The 14,873-nt window shown below is 51.4% G+C and overlaps 1 long non-coding RNA gene across 1 annotated transcript; it reads left to right on the top strand.

Moving 5' to 3' along the window:
• The first annotated feature begins 3,418 nt into the window (after positions 1 to 3,418).
• Positions 3,419 to 6,521, top strand: LOC116659818. Its single transcript, XR_004315182.1, has 3 exons — positions 3,419 to 3,703; positions 4,578 to 4,791; positions 5,492 to 6,521. It is a non-coding gene; the product is annotated as an uncharacterized LOC116659818 (long non-coding RNA).
• The last annotated feature ends 8,352 nt before the right edge of the window (positions 6,522 to 14,873 follow it).

Genomic DNA, 14,873 nt, shown 5'->3' with positions numbered 1-14,873 from the left:
AGAGCACTTAGAGTAGGGTCACATGTGTTTATAAGTAGAATGAATTACCACCCATCCAGAGCCATTCCTGGAGAGCCAACTCCCTGAGTCTGGCCACTGTCAGGCGGTGTGGGCAGGGAGAAAGCGGGCTTTGATCTCCCTCATCCTCAAATGATTAGGCGAGGAGAAAGGTGGAAATCACCTGGCTGCTCTGGGCTCCACCTAAACTCACACGTGAGGTCTGCTTTCTGCTCCCACCACCTGAGGGAACATCTGTCTTTGGCAACAGAAACCAGAAGAGGTCAAGCCATTGTACCTGCCCTGCTCACTCCTCCCCTACATCCTGACCTCTGTTTATAAGCTCTGCTGGCCTTCTGTCCAGGTGGGTGTAAAACACTTCCACAAAGCACAAAGCAGGAGGTCCCACGCCCAGGCCGCAGGCACTGGCCTCAGGTGGACCGAGCACTGGACTCAAAGCCCACAGATCTGGCTCTGGGTCTAGCTTTGGTTCTGGGGCAAAGTCTCAAAAGCTCTCTGAGCTTCAGTCTGCCCTTTGGTAAAATAGGGATTGTCACAAATACACCTTGGAGACAATAGATGCAGACGTGTGTTGTCAACAGGAAAGCTCAGCGAGTAAAGGGTAGCGGGTGAGGGGTGATCACTGAGTAGAACTTCCAGCGCATCTGGCAACTTTCATCAGGGGATTCCTGCACAGCCTGTCCTGGTGCTGCTGGTGGTGACAGGGTGTCCAAACTCAGCTCATAGTGTCGAGGCTCAGGGGAACCCTACGTGCTGGTGGAACTTAGTCAGGAGACTGGCCGCGGGCATCTGGAGGTGCGGCCATGTCCCTGTTTGCAGTCAGACACCTGAGTTCTTACCTGGTTTCTGCCATCGTGTGGCTTTGGGCTGGTCACTTTTCTTCTCTGGGCTCTGGTTTCGTTTTCTGTGAAATGAGAGGATGGTGGCAGGAAGCAACACAGTGTGGCAAGGTATAGACCGACTAGGTAACACATGTGAAATACTTCTGCAAACGCTATGGGCTACAGCATAGAAATGGCACTGGCCCGGAGCTGGGGCTCCAGCCCGTTCTCTGGAGCAAGTACACTGTGTGACCGAGGGCAAGTTAATTCTCTTTGAGCCCTGTCTTCTTCCTCCGTTAACTGACTGTCTAGGGGTGGATCAGGAGTTCCCAAATCAGGTACACATTAGAATTAACTTGGGGAACGGGAATGAGACACAGATGCTCCGCCCTGTCCCAGACCAACTCAATCAGAATATCTGGGTGGGCGTGAGGATCTTTTCCAAGGTACCCGCTTGTTGCTGGCGCACAGCCGCTGCTGGGAACATCTGTCGGGTCGATTGGGAAGGCCCCCTTCGGCTTAAGCTTGTTTGATTTCTGGGAAGTCCGTGGGATATGGTGGTCACTGGTGTTGCTGATACTGGGGCCACCATCCTCCTTACTGAGAGTGGGGGATTCTCACCCAGCCTAAGTTCTCAGTGCTGGCTGCGCACTAGAATTCACTCGGGGGAGTTTTTAAAAAACTTCCATGATTGGGCCCCACCCAGAGCAAGTGAATACGATCTTTGAGGGTAGGACAGAGCTCCCCAGGTGATTCTAATATGCAAACTGAGTTGCGAACCACTAGTTTAAAAAGGGCCAGCGACCCCTAACTCCAGGCCCCTTCCTTTCTCTGCCCGGTGTGCTTGTGGCCTGATGTAGTGGACCTGGATGGTGTGCTCTGAACGAGACAGGTGTTCTAGATGTTACGGGGGCCTGGGTTTGAATTCCAACTCTTCATCGGCTGTGTGACTGGGTTCAAACCACATGACTGCTCTGAGCCTCAGTTTCCCTGTTTGTCAACTGGGGCTCGTGACAGTCCCCACGGAGCTGTGGAGAGTGAATGAGTTAAGGCACGGAAAGTCTACAGAACAGGGGAATTCACGTGGTGAATGTCAGCTATAATTTGGGAGCAGGAACTGAGTCTTGCTCACTCCAGATCCCAGTGTTAGACTCTGGTAGCCCCAGCAGTGACCTGTTCGGTTGGATTAAAGAGAAACCTGTCTATAAAAGAGGGGCCCATATCCCATATTTCTAGACTTCCTGCCATGCTCTTATTTCCCTTAGAGCTTGTTAGCTCATTTAGCTGTTCTTCGCCCAGGCTGGAGATCAGAATCACTGGAAGAACTTTCGAAAATGCAGATCCCCAGGCCTAATCCTCCCACTGCCCCACTCCTGACCACGGTTCTCATTCAGCAGGTCCCGGTGGGGCCCAGGAGGCTGGGACTTGGAAATGCCTCTCAAGAGACTTCAGTGTTCAGCCAGGGCCAAGAAGCACTGCCCTCAGTGTAACCCGGGGGGAGCCCGTCTCACCTTTGTACGCGCGCCCAAGGGTCCGAGAAAAGATCTTTGTCAGCCTGGGAGTTTGGATTTTTAATTTAAAAGATAAAACTTTGCCAAATTATTTTCTAATGGTGGGGTAAGTTCCAGGGAGCCATTTGTATTTCTTCACCTTGCGGTAGATTGAAAAATATATTTTCAGCAATTCCTATCAAGAAGTAGATTCTGTTTTGGGATTCCTTGAACCGGACCTGGGTTTTGTGAGTTGCTTTGACTACAGTACGTGGTGGAAGTGAATTCTGGAGACCACGGCTCAGATGCTTCGTGGCTTTCACCTTCACCCCTTGGGGTGCTCTCCTGAGACCCCCGTGTCAGGCAGCCGGTTGGAGGATGGGAGGCCACATGGAGGAGAACTGAGTGAGGCCATCTTGGACCTTCCACTCCAGCTGACCGTCCAATGGACCTGGACAAAACCAGCAGAGTAACTGTCAAGCCAACCAGCAGATCTGTGAGAAGTCACGATTGTTTTAAGCTGCTATGTTTTGACTTGATTTATTACATACAAATAGATGACCTGAAATACATCTTATCTACCCCTTCTAACTCAAGACCTCTGTCATCAGGAAAGGTCTCCAGAATAAGGGGCAAAGTTGATGGACTGGAACAACACTTACCCCACCAATGCCAGCCCCCTACGGGTTGAACCTGGATCTCAGGTTTGGCTGAATAGCCCCAGAGGCCCACGTGGGGGCTCCTGGGGCCCAGGTGATGCAGACCCCAACTGGCCTGTTCACTCCTGGGAGCCTCATCGTGTAGGTGGCCTGAGGCTCCAGCTGTCCCCACTAACCTTGCACTGTGGCAAGATCCATTCTGTGGCCCCGGAGCCTTGGGAAACCCTGGCGCAATCACGAATGAGTTAAATGCTATCTGATCGTAAGCCAGAGGGCCTGTTTTCATTTTCAAAACTCTGTGTGTCAGTGACTCTAATGCAATGTCCAGCAATGTCTTGAGCAAGTGACCGGCAGGGGACATAGGATGCTATTTACTCAAGATAGCCCCATCACGCAAAAGCAACTTGCCTAACCAGGTTTGTAAGCAATTGTTACGAGACCACCATTGCAACAGGGATGGCCCTGGGTGATGGTCTCAGGAAGGGGCTGATCCCCTCCAGGCCAAATTTGGGGACATCTCCCTGTTTTTGGAAACTTTGGGGCCCTGGATCTCTGGCAAAAGGCAGAGAAAAGCATCATTGGGAAATATTACTCAGATGTGGAGTGGTCCACCCACCTAAGGATGGCTGGCTTGGGGAAGAAAGCTTCATGCTACCCTGGAAGGAGACAGCCCCTGAATCAGAGAGGCTGAAGGAGTGGCTGGGACTTGTGGCTGGTAAGGATGACGTGGTCTGGCTCCTAAGCCACTTGCTGAGCAAGAATGTGGTGGTTTGGGCTTTTGAAAAGGTTGGTTTGGGTAATAAATCTATGGCGTTGGGATGGGGTTGGGGTGAGGCGATCATTCTCCAGCACTGAAACCATGGTGATCAGGGGTCCATATCCTTGCCTACCCTCCAGGGTTGGCCTTATGTATGTTTGCCTGTAAGTCAAATTATTAAGTCCTTCATTCTTTCCTCTTGGCTAGAATCTGAGTAGCAACCATCACCACCACCACTATTACCGCCCACCCCCTCATCTGAATAGCTCTTGTGATTTAAAAGTACTTTCATATGCTCTCTCAAATAATCCTCATAATAACCTCAAGAGACAGGCATGATGACCCCCATTTTATGGTGGGGAAAATTGAGGCTCAGAGAAGTTAAATGTCTGGTGCAAGATTCTAAGTCCATGTGTCCCACAGAAATATAAAGCAAAATATAAATAGAAAATGACTCAGAAATGGAGCTGCATATATAATTGGATTCCAGTAGTTACATTAAAAAAAATAAAAATAAATTAAAAAAAATTTTGACTTGAAGAATAAATAGGTAAAATTAATTTTAGTCATATATTTTAACCCAGTATATCCATAATCATTTAAAATGCAATCAATATAAGCATTATTGAGCAATCTTACTTTCTTTTTTTCATATTCTTTTTTTTTTCTTCATGTCTTTGAAATCCATGGTGTATTTTATGCTCACGCACATCTCAGTTTGGACTTGCCATCGCATTTCTAGGACTTGGCAGGCACTTAAGACTAGTGGCTGCTGTATGGGGTGGCACGACTCTAGAACTTCTGACTCTGTGCCCTTTCTCCTTCCTCACAGCTTCTCTGCCCGCCTGTAATGTGCATTCAATTTCCCCCGTTTCTAAAAGGAGAACCAAGGTATTTGGGCCAAGGTATTTCCAAGGTCTTTTCCAGCTCTGAGGTTTTCTGATTCCAGAATGAAGCGAGAATTCTGCCCAGGCTTCTCTTAGACCCACGACACAGAGGATCCAGGAAACATGAAGAAAGAACCCTGGAAAGCCTCACACAGGCGGGTATGTTTCTTTCCCCGTGGCCTGCAGGGGTACACTTTGACCGACTGACATAGGGACACACAGATCTACAGGCATGGAAAGGGAGACGTATAGACTTAGGTCCCCCAGACCCCCAAATACAGATGCCTGACACACAGTTACAAAGGCAAACATAGAGACCTCGCCTCTGACGGAGTTTGAGGGAGGGGAGGGGGACAGACGATTCTGAGTGTGGGCTTTGTGCTATGGCCACGAATCCCAGATGTCACTGGGGGCCATCCTGCCCCTTAAGATCCAGGTGAAATTACCAGGGACACACTCAAACCCCAATCCATCTCCTCTATTTTTTCTGTATGTGTGTGTGTGTGTGTGTGTGTGTGTGTGTGTGTGTGTGTGTTTGTGTGTGTGTGTGTGTGCACAGGTCACTCTCTACATGTAGATTCTGGGTCACTGTGTAACAAGTATTTCCAACCACAGGCTGTGGTTAAGCAAAGTTTGACAGCCACCGTCAGGAGGTCCTCATGGCCCCGACCCGGGCACCTCCAGGTCCATCTCCCCAGCCTCTTCGGATTCTGCCTCCATTTCTCCAATTTCCACACGCTGTTTTCTTTCCTTAGGGTCAACCATGCCCTCCTTGCTTTTTGGTCTTCCAGGTCACAAACCTTCCGTTCCCTCTGCCCATGGAAATACAAAGCTCTCCCCCGACTTCTGTTACTTCCAGGTGGAGCCCCATCCTGCACTACATCAACCCCAGTGTGAGTCTTAGACCATCTCTTTGCTCTGCACACGCCAAGTCCTCAAGCCTTTGAAACTTCAGGAGATGCTCCCGAAGATATTCTGGGGCTCACAGGGAGGAGCCCGTCTTCTCCCTCGCACCCCTTCTCCCCTGCTTACGCCCAAGTCTTATCCATTTCTAAGGCAAAACACCTTCCTTGTACCGATAATTTCTTCGGAGCACCTCCCAGTCTCACCCTGCCTCACAAGTACCTATTAAGGTGCTTACAATTTCCCCCTCCCCACAAAGCAGCTCTCTCCTTCAGAGGAATCCTGGTGTCAGCTTTAATTTATACACCTTTTCTACCTTTAATCCATAGATGGAGATTATAACTGGGTAAGACCTTTTAACCTGGAGTCTCCAGCTCCCAATTTGTCAGACAGGGGTACACCTCCCTCCTACTGAGACAGGGAAGTTAGTCACTTGCCCAAGATCGTGCCAGTAGGAAGCGATGGTACTGGGATTCTGCCCTGGTTCTGTCCTGGTCTCCAGCCCCTTCTTGGGGGCTTTCTGGCCTGGGTCTGTGCCCACAGGCCAGTTCTCTGTTAGCAGGCAGAGCTGTGGGTGGGGTGACACAATTGCACTGTCAATGGGTAGAAGGTCAGGATCTGGATCTGAAGGGGTGGGGTGTCTAGTGGTGAGACGCTCTGGTCAGGTGGGGCTGGCACCACCCTCCTGCTATCACACCTCAAGGGCGGCAGCATATCCTGCCATCTTCAGGATGGTGGCCCTAGAGAGAAGGGCGCTGTGTCTGAGTGCCTGGATTCTCCCTCCTTCTCCCATTCCTCCGTTCCCCAGCCCAGTGAGTGAGCCACCCAGCCACTTCAAAGTCCTCTGTAACTCCCGTTGCTCACCCTGATGGCGGGATGTTCCCTGAGTCTTTTTTGGCCCCTGGAGACATTGCCCAACACCATGTTTGTCAAATGATCGACATGGTCCAGGGTTTTGAAATAAAGTTCTTAAAGAGAAGGCAAAAGGTTTGTTTTGTTTTTTGTTTTTGTTTTTCCTGCAGAGGAGAATTTCTCTGCATTGTGGGAGGGGTGCGTGATCTTGGGTTGATAGAGAAATCTGTCCTAACTCAGAAAATAGAAACAAAACTAGACTCTCATTGGCCTTTTGGAGAAATCGGTTCTTTTCCCAAAGGAACTGCATGATGGTAGAGGCATGGGAGATGGGAGATGCGTCAGGGGAGTGTATGGTAGTATGAGCCCTTCAGCTCCCTGTGGAGAAAAGCATGAGGTTTAAGTGTGTGCATATATACTAGGTGCTGGGGTGCTGTTTGGTGCAATGCGGGACGTGGGGGGCTGATTATATGGGGCAATCGTGTTCAGGGATGGTGCTCGGGTGGTGCTTAGGGGTAGGTATGTGTTTTGGTTGGAGTGTAGGATTCCAATTTGAATAGTGTATTAAGAATGCACAGGGCAACACATAACAGACAACTCAACCCCTAACAGCTTAAATAATGAAGAGATTATTTTTCTCACCAAACAAGAGGTCTGAAGGTGGGTAGCCAAGAGCTGGTGCAGAAACTCAGCAATGACATCCAGACCCAGGCTTTTCCATCTGTCCGTTCTGCCATCTTGGTGTGTTGATTCGCAGCTTTCTGGTGGCGAGAGGGCGGCTGTGCCTCCAGGCATCATGCCCATTGGCCAGGCAGGAGGAAGGAGCAGGCGATCACACCAGCTGGGGCTGTTTACTTTTTATGAGGAAAGTCATAAACTTTCCCAGATGCCTCCCCACTTCCCAGCAAACTTCTGCTTACATTTCACCCTTCGGGGCTGTGCCATATGGTAACCCCTAACTGCATGGGAGATGGGGAAGTTGGTTATTTGGTTTTCCCAGCTTTCCACTAGAGGAGGACACAGGAGAAGGAGGTGGGGAGAGGTGTAGGTCGGCCAAACTCTAGTGCTAACCCAAATGGGAGACTGAAATGCACGTGGTGATGGGTTGCAGGGTAGTTAAGAAGGGAGTTGGATGGCAGATCGTGCAGTCCAACTCTGCTAGCCATGAAGTTCTTGGCAAGCTACTGATCTCTGAGCTCTGGTTTCCATGTGTGTCTGCTTCTTCCTGGAGGGGCACAGGCATTGCCATGTGTTAATGCCCAGCCCAGGACCCCACGCTTAGTCGGTGCCTAGCCAAGGGGATTTTTGTTATTATCTGTGGGAATGTGTGTTGGGGGTGGTGGGTTCAGCCAGGAGGGGAGGGATGTTCAAAGTCTGCTCCCCCCATCCCCATCTTGATCAGAACAACTTGATCTAGTACAAGCTTTAAGTCTCTAGTCCCTCCCTGTTTGTGTTTCAGGCAGGATTTCTCAGAAGAGCTTGTGGGGTACTGGGTGGCATTTGGCCCTTTAGGACAGAGGTCCATGGATGAGGCAGCTGGAAGGGGTGGGGGTGTGGGAGTAGGGGTCTGAACTCACTTTTCCTTAAGAAAGAGTGGGTGCAAGGCAGGGTGTCTAGAACTGTCCTCATGGTTCTGTCCAACGACCCTACAGGGTAAATGTCATCTACCCCATTCTCAGCTCTAGGAGGCTGAGGCTCACAGAGGGGAAGTTCATTGTCCAGGACGCCCCAGTTGGGGGTGGGTAGGGGGACTGGGGCATGCTGGGGTGGGGGTGGGTGGAGAATCAGGCAGGGCCGGGGCCTCCTGCTGTGCGTGGGTGGGCATGGGGGACTGTGTGAGAAGGAGGGCTCCCAGCTTCCCAGCAGCAGGCCAGGAAGAGACTGAAGGGCAACTGCGGTGATGAAGCCTTTGCGACTCATTTCTACCTGGCCCAGTGGCTTTTCTACCTGAGCGCTCTGGAGGCCAAGCAGCCCTAGGGCAGGGGCGGGGGGGGGGGGGCTTGGAGTGTCTTTCCAAGGCTTCCCCAGGGCTGGTCAATTTGAGGCTTTTGCCCTTGAGCCTTTGCATGCATCATTCTGGCTCTGATAGCCTTCCCTCCTCCCCTACCGATGGCTACTTTCACAAGTGGGCCACAAATCTCACCTCCTCCAGGAAGCCTTCTCTGATTGCCCCCATCCACCACACACACATGCTACCCATCAGCACTTAGAGGGCACTTGGCTCCTGCAGGTGGGTCCAGCTGTACACAACATAAAAGTGCAGATGCTCAGAGCAGACAAATAAAGAGGACTGTTCTTCACTTTACAAAAGATCCAGCACCTGCCTTTTTCAAGTGTCAATCGCACAATAGAAGATGATTTGATGTGTAGGAAATTTAGATTTAAGCCCAGAACACCCTTAAGGCCTGTGATGAAGAGCACTTGAGTTCGTATTCAATCATTTACATATTTTTTTTAAACAAGTTGAATTCACTCCCCCTCCCCTCTTTCTCCTTTTGGTGGAAAAAATGACATAAAAAATAACACTAAAGGTTTCTTTTGTGGGGGGGGGAAGAAAGAGGAAAAAAACCCCCAACCCTTTCTACTCATAAACCCACTTATTTTCGAACATTCCAGTTCCAGTTCACATTAAATAGCTGCAGCCAGGGAACTTTAACCTGACTGCTGGGCTGTAAGCTTCCTGAAGAAGCAGAGACCCATGCCGCTCAGCCAGCAGCCAGCAGAGTGCCAGCTGGTGGCAGACCTGGATCTCAGGCTTACGGTTACTCTCACTGTAGCTACTACTAGCTTGGTTGAGTCAGAAATGGAGACCACTGCCTTCACTTGGCGAGTTTAGGCCACCCCCTCCCTCACTGGACCCTCCCAACGATCTCGCAGGATCGCTTTATTCCCTTCATTTTACAGAAAAGGAAAGCCCATCCTCTGTCCCAAGTTACAGAATTAGAAAGTGGCTGGAAAGGGATTTGAACGTAGCACCTCTGAGCTTAGAGCGTGTCTTCTATTCACTGCACAGCATTGTTCACATTGTGGGCTGGATACGCTTGGCTGCATGGGGCTATCCTGTGTCTGGCAGGATGTCGGACAGCGTCCCCGGGCTCCGCCCACCAGATGCCGGTAGCACTGTCTCCACCCCAGGAAGGCAGGGACCCAATGGTGGAAGCTCACAGATGAAGCCTAAATCTGCTTGTTGACCTAAGATTCGTCCTTCACCTCCCCCAGTTTTGCCTCGGACTTGCTCCTTTATTCACTCAACAAACACATTAAACGTCGACTTTGCACAAGTGCACCTTTAGAGACTTGGGTTTGGAGCATCAGAAATGAGGTCGTGTGATGCAGTACGGTGATTCTTAAAGTCTGTTTCAGGAACCCTTGCAGGGGGCGGTCTGTGCAATTTTAGGATTTTCTTCATCTACTTTAATCCAAACTGCAGAGTACACAAGACTGAGTGTACAGAGGCAGAAACCCAGCTGCCTTCTCAGAACCCCGCCATTAAGGAGGTTTGCCTCATGTAAAACAGTGCCACCCTTCTCACTAATTTTTGTTTTATTTTGGAAAATAGGGGTTTTTTTTCATAAAAAGATATTTATGTTAATGTGAAATGGGTCTATCGCTATTTTAAGTGAATTAATAAACATTAAAAATTGGAAAAAAATTAATTTCTAATAGAGCAAATAGCAGTAGATATAACCCACAACAAATGGAAGTGTGCTGGGGGCCTCGATAATTTTTGACTGTTAATGAGACCGAACGTCTAGGGGCTGCTCAGGTGGTGGCTGAGCCCTGGACTCAGAGGCCGCCTAGCCTGGACTTCAATACCAGCCCGATTCTTCATTAGCCAGTTGTGAACTTTGAGCAAGTCCCTTAACTTTTTTGAGCCTCAGCTTTCTCATCTATAAAATGGGAGCCTAGTGGCCTCTACAGAGGGTGACTGTGAGAATTTCAGCTCACGTGCTGGGACCTGTGTTGAAGGTGCTATTGGTCCTGGAGGTGAGCCGGGTGTGGCAGAGAGGTGTTCAAGGGGGATGTGTGGAGTGGACATTGCCACGAACGGGGGATACCAGCCTCCCCCCCAAGGTAAATATGCAAGGATTGGGAAAGTTGGTCAAAGGAAAGGAATTCAGTTTGTGAAATAGCTTCAAAGGGGAGTTGGAGGCAATGTGTTTTGCCTTTGATTATTTTGATTGTAACCACAGTTGAATTTTGTGAACTTCTTCTTATGGTCTCTCTCTCTTTTCAATGAACAGAGAGACAGTCTCAGAATACAGAGTTGTCTCTGGCTGGGGTCCACTCAGAGGAGATGGCCACTGTGTCTGCTGGACACACAGCCCTGGAAGTGGCTTTGGAGAAGTCCAAAGGACCAAGATTGCCAAGAGGGTCCAGGCATTAGTCCTGACCAGGGCTTCACCCCCATACAGGCCATCTCAGGAGCAGCAAAATGGCCCTTCCATCCACCTGTCATGGTACTGAATTTCTGCCACATGAGATTTCTTCTTTGGGCTATGGTTCTTATTTACCAGAAAACGTCTACCAAAGCATGATTAACACGAATGCGTCATGGTGACCTTATTTATTTAATAACAGATGGCAGGGCTTTGGAGTCATGGGATGGAAGACACATACGTTTTGAATGTCACAGGCCCTGCCGAGTTTCCAGCCTCTGTGTCTTTGCTCTTCCTTCTCCTGGGGCCCCTTGGACCCAGCCCCCCTGTTAGGGCCACTCCTGACCACTCCTCTTGGTTGGGAAAGCCTGTTAGCTTTTGTATTAGCTGTGTGGCCTTGGGTACCTCATGTCTCTGAGCCTTATTTTTACTATCTATAAAATGGGCGCACACACAACCCCCCCTCTACAAAGTGAGGTCTATTTAATAGAGCAGCAACTCAGTTAATTATGATATGTATAAAATGCCTGGCACGTCCTAGGTGCTCAGCAGGTGAAAAAATGGAAGCTGTTATTGGTACTTAACTCTCAGTTGTGTGTGTGTGTGTGTGTGTGTGTGTGTGTGTGTGTGTAGGGGAGGGGTGGCGGTCTGGGGAGGAGGGTGCAGTGCTCGTGGGCTCTTACCCCTGGGTTAGTCGGGGCCCTCCTGACGGCTCGGCCGCGCTGCCTGCCCAGACCTCAGGCACCTCACCCCAGGTGGTTAGGACAGCTGGTTGGGAGTGGTTCGGGTTTTTCACAATGACAGTTTCCTGAAAGTCACCCTGACTCCGGGCTGGGGATAGCTGGGTATGGGCCAAGGGGGAAACATAGAAAGAGGAAGGCACTTCCTGTTAGAAAGCAGAGGGCTGGGAGGTGAAGGGAGGGGAGCAGGGCACCAGGGCCCCAGAATCGAGGGACGGACTGGAGAGGGAGCCTCAGCAGATGCCCCGGTCCCCTCCCAGCCCCACAGGTGGAGGAGCTGATGTGGCTTCTCGTGGTGGGATCTGACCAGGTCCGGCCGGGTCTGCCCAGAATGGCCTCAGACCTCCTCGCCCTCCCTGTCTCTGTTCTGGTCCCATCCAGTTTGGGGCCCTTCCATTTGCTACTGCCCTCAGGGCCCTCCTGGCCCTCAGACCGGGACTAGTTGCTTTCAAACCTACTTAGGGAAAAAAAGGAAGCTGAGGGCTTGCCTCCCAGAGAGGCCACCACCCAGCCAGGCCAAGCCACACACAGTCTCCCCTGAAATGCCGGGAATGAGGGGCGCCCTGGCTACGCAAGATGCCTTCTCTGCCCCGTCCCCATCCCACAGAGGCGGCCCGCCGGCTCCTTCTCTGTGGGGAGGACTGAACGTATTTCCTATTCCCTCACTTGCCAGGAGCACTGCCCACTTGCAGTGGACAGGAACCTCCATAGACCCTGCCGAGGGGACTGGACCAGTGGCCTGTGGGCCTGCTTTTCCCTTTCCTCCCTCAGGACCCAGCTTCTCTCCGCTCACCCTCTGTTAACTCGGGGATTCTGAACAGGTTTTATTACCCTGATGAGCCTCAGTTTCTGAACCTGTCCAATGGAGATGTAACACTGGTAACACGCACCTTTCAGGGCTGACATGACGATCCAGCCACCGGGAAAGCCCCTCTTACTGCGGCTGGCACGTCACAGGCTCATGGGTTGTGTGACCACGTGCTCCAGGTTAGGCCTGTGGTCCTAGTGTCATTATTAATAGAAGCCCCTTTCACTCTCAACAGTGTCCCATTTTGGACAATAAATGACACTGTCGTGGTCTGTTCCCTCTCTTAGTTGCTGGAGTCCCCCCTTTCCTTGGCCAATGGTACGCTGTGTTGAGGAAAGACACCAGGTTTGCTCTGGGTTCTTGTCCCATTTCAGCCACCAAGCACAGCATGGCCTTGGGCAAGTCGCACCCTGAGCTTCTGCAGCCCCAGCTGCGTGGCTACTGTCACCCACCCACCTGGAGGGCACGGCCAGGTGCTGTGCTGGTCTGTGCCCCCAAGGCCTGGCAGCCAGTAGGTGCTTAGCTGGCTGGATGGCTGAGCTGCTCAGAGTCATGGGGGTTCCCAGTCCCCCAGGCAGGACCAGTGTGTGCCTGTGGTCAGTGCCCCAGGACACCCCACCTCCTGAGCCACCGCAGGCGGGGCAGAGGAGAAGGCCTGAGGCATAGTCCCTGGCTTGATTCCAGCTGCTCCAAACTGTTCCCTGACTTCTCTGAGCGCCTATTTCTTCAGCCTCAAGTTGAGAGATTGGGCAAGAGGGTGTGTCAGCCTGCTGCTACAGCGTGCTGGGTTTCTGGCCTCAGGGGCCACACATCTTAATTGGCTTGCGGGACACCAAGACCTTGGTTTGGACCCTGGCTCTGCCCCTCGGTCACGATGTGACCTTGGGCAAGTCGCATAACCTCCCGTTTTGTAGTGAGCCACTGTTTTCTCAAGTGAACCGTGGGGACATCTTACTTAGACTGTTGTGTGGAGCTGAGGAGAGGCTGTGGTGGGTGTTCACACAGGGCTGGGGACCAAGGAGGCACTTAATACACATCTGTCCCTCCTGCCAGGCTTTGCTCACGATGGAAGGCAGCTCTCCCTACCTGCCACCCCTCCTGACACCTCCCCTGGGCAGGGAGAGCAGGACCAGGTGTCCCCAGCTGGACGATGGGAAGCTGGTCACCTGTCACCACGCATTATCTGAGTCCAGAGCGGTGTGACACATGGCTAACAGTGATGTAAAATTTTACCAAGAGGAGAAGATTCAATACAACACTGTCACCGAGAATGTCCAGTGTGGACAGGAAATTGGCTTTAGCCTCACACATCACACTCTGACTCCTTAGGGGGGGAGCAGGACAGTTCAGGGTGCACATTTCCCGAGCACGTCCTAGGTGTGAGCATTTGCACTCACGTGATTCCATCCCCTCTCACCACCGGGAAGTGGGCGCTGTCACCCCCATTTCAGGATGAAGCCTGCCAAGCTTGCTTGCCCAAGACCGTCTAACCTATTCTCAGCAGACTTCTGGGGAGACCTGAACCCTGGTGTGTGTATCACCTAAGGCTGAATACCCTCCACCGCCTTCCCCCTCTGGGCTCCCCAGGCCTTCGTTCCATTCCTCTTTCTGCCACAAGGCGCTTGCCTCTTGGGATGCCTCAGTTTTCTCCCTCCCCATCATCTGAGACCTGCCTCCCACTTACTTCTCAGGGATGCTTTGAAGATGGATCAGCATGTGTTTTTCCAAAGCTCTAGGGCCCTCCGGGGCCTCACGGGGCAGTGTATTATTAGCTAAAGCACAGTGAGTGCTCTCCAAACAGCCTGTCGCTGAGGCAAATGGCAAGCATCATTAGCCCCATTTTAGAGATGGGGACGCTGAGGCCATCATTTGCAACCTGCCCATGGTGAGTCAGTGGAGGCTTCCTGCAACCTCCCTTTGTTCTCCTTCCCTCTGGAGAAAAGGAGGGTCAGAAAGAAGAATTGCAGTCCCTGGGAACATCTGGCTCTTCTTTGGAGAGGGAAGGGGTAAGCCAGACTTGGTGGCTCCAGCTCAGCTTAGTGTGGGGGTGGAGACAAATGAGATTGGGAGTGGGGGCGGGGTCCAGGGCCCTCTTCCTCAATGGATGCAGGCTCCAAGTGGCAGTGTTGGGACACTGTCCCCCAAGTTTCTCCATCTGTTACTCTGAGGCTAAGATGGTGATGGTGGTGATGGTGGTATATGTATCCTGGTTCTAACCTGATAGGGACGAAACTAATATGGAAGAGAGAGGGAGGGAGGGCAAAGAACTCCCATTTGCTCAGTGCCTTGCAAGTGCCACTTACTTTACATCTCATCCCTATTCTACAGATGGGGACACTGAGGCCAGAAGGGTGAAGCAATTCATGTGAGTTGCATAACAGGTGACAAGCAAAGTTGGGATTCCAACCCATGCTCATTTAGCTGGAAAGCCATTGTTTTGGAAGCAGCCCACCCTACCTCTTTGGGATTTCTTTGGGAGACGTGGGGTCTACACAGGGTTGGCTTTATGCATGTGTGACTTGTGTGATTATACAGGACGCTGCACCCCTGGAACCCTGA

The sequence above is a fragment of the Camelus ferus genome, chromosome 25 (assembly GCF_009834535.1).
Source record: "Camelus ferus isolate YT-003-E chromosome 25, BCGSAC_Cfer_1.0, whole genome shotgun sequence".
Lineage (NCBI taxonomy): Eukaryota > Metazoa > Chordata > Mammalia > Artiodactyla > Camelidae > Camelus > Camelus ferus.
This window is presented reverse-complemented; position numbering and strand designations above follow the sequence as displayed.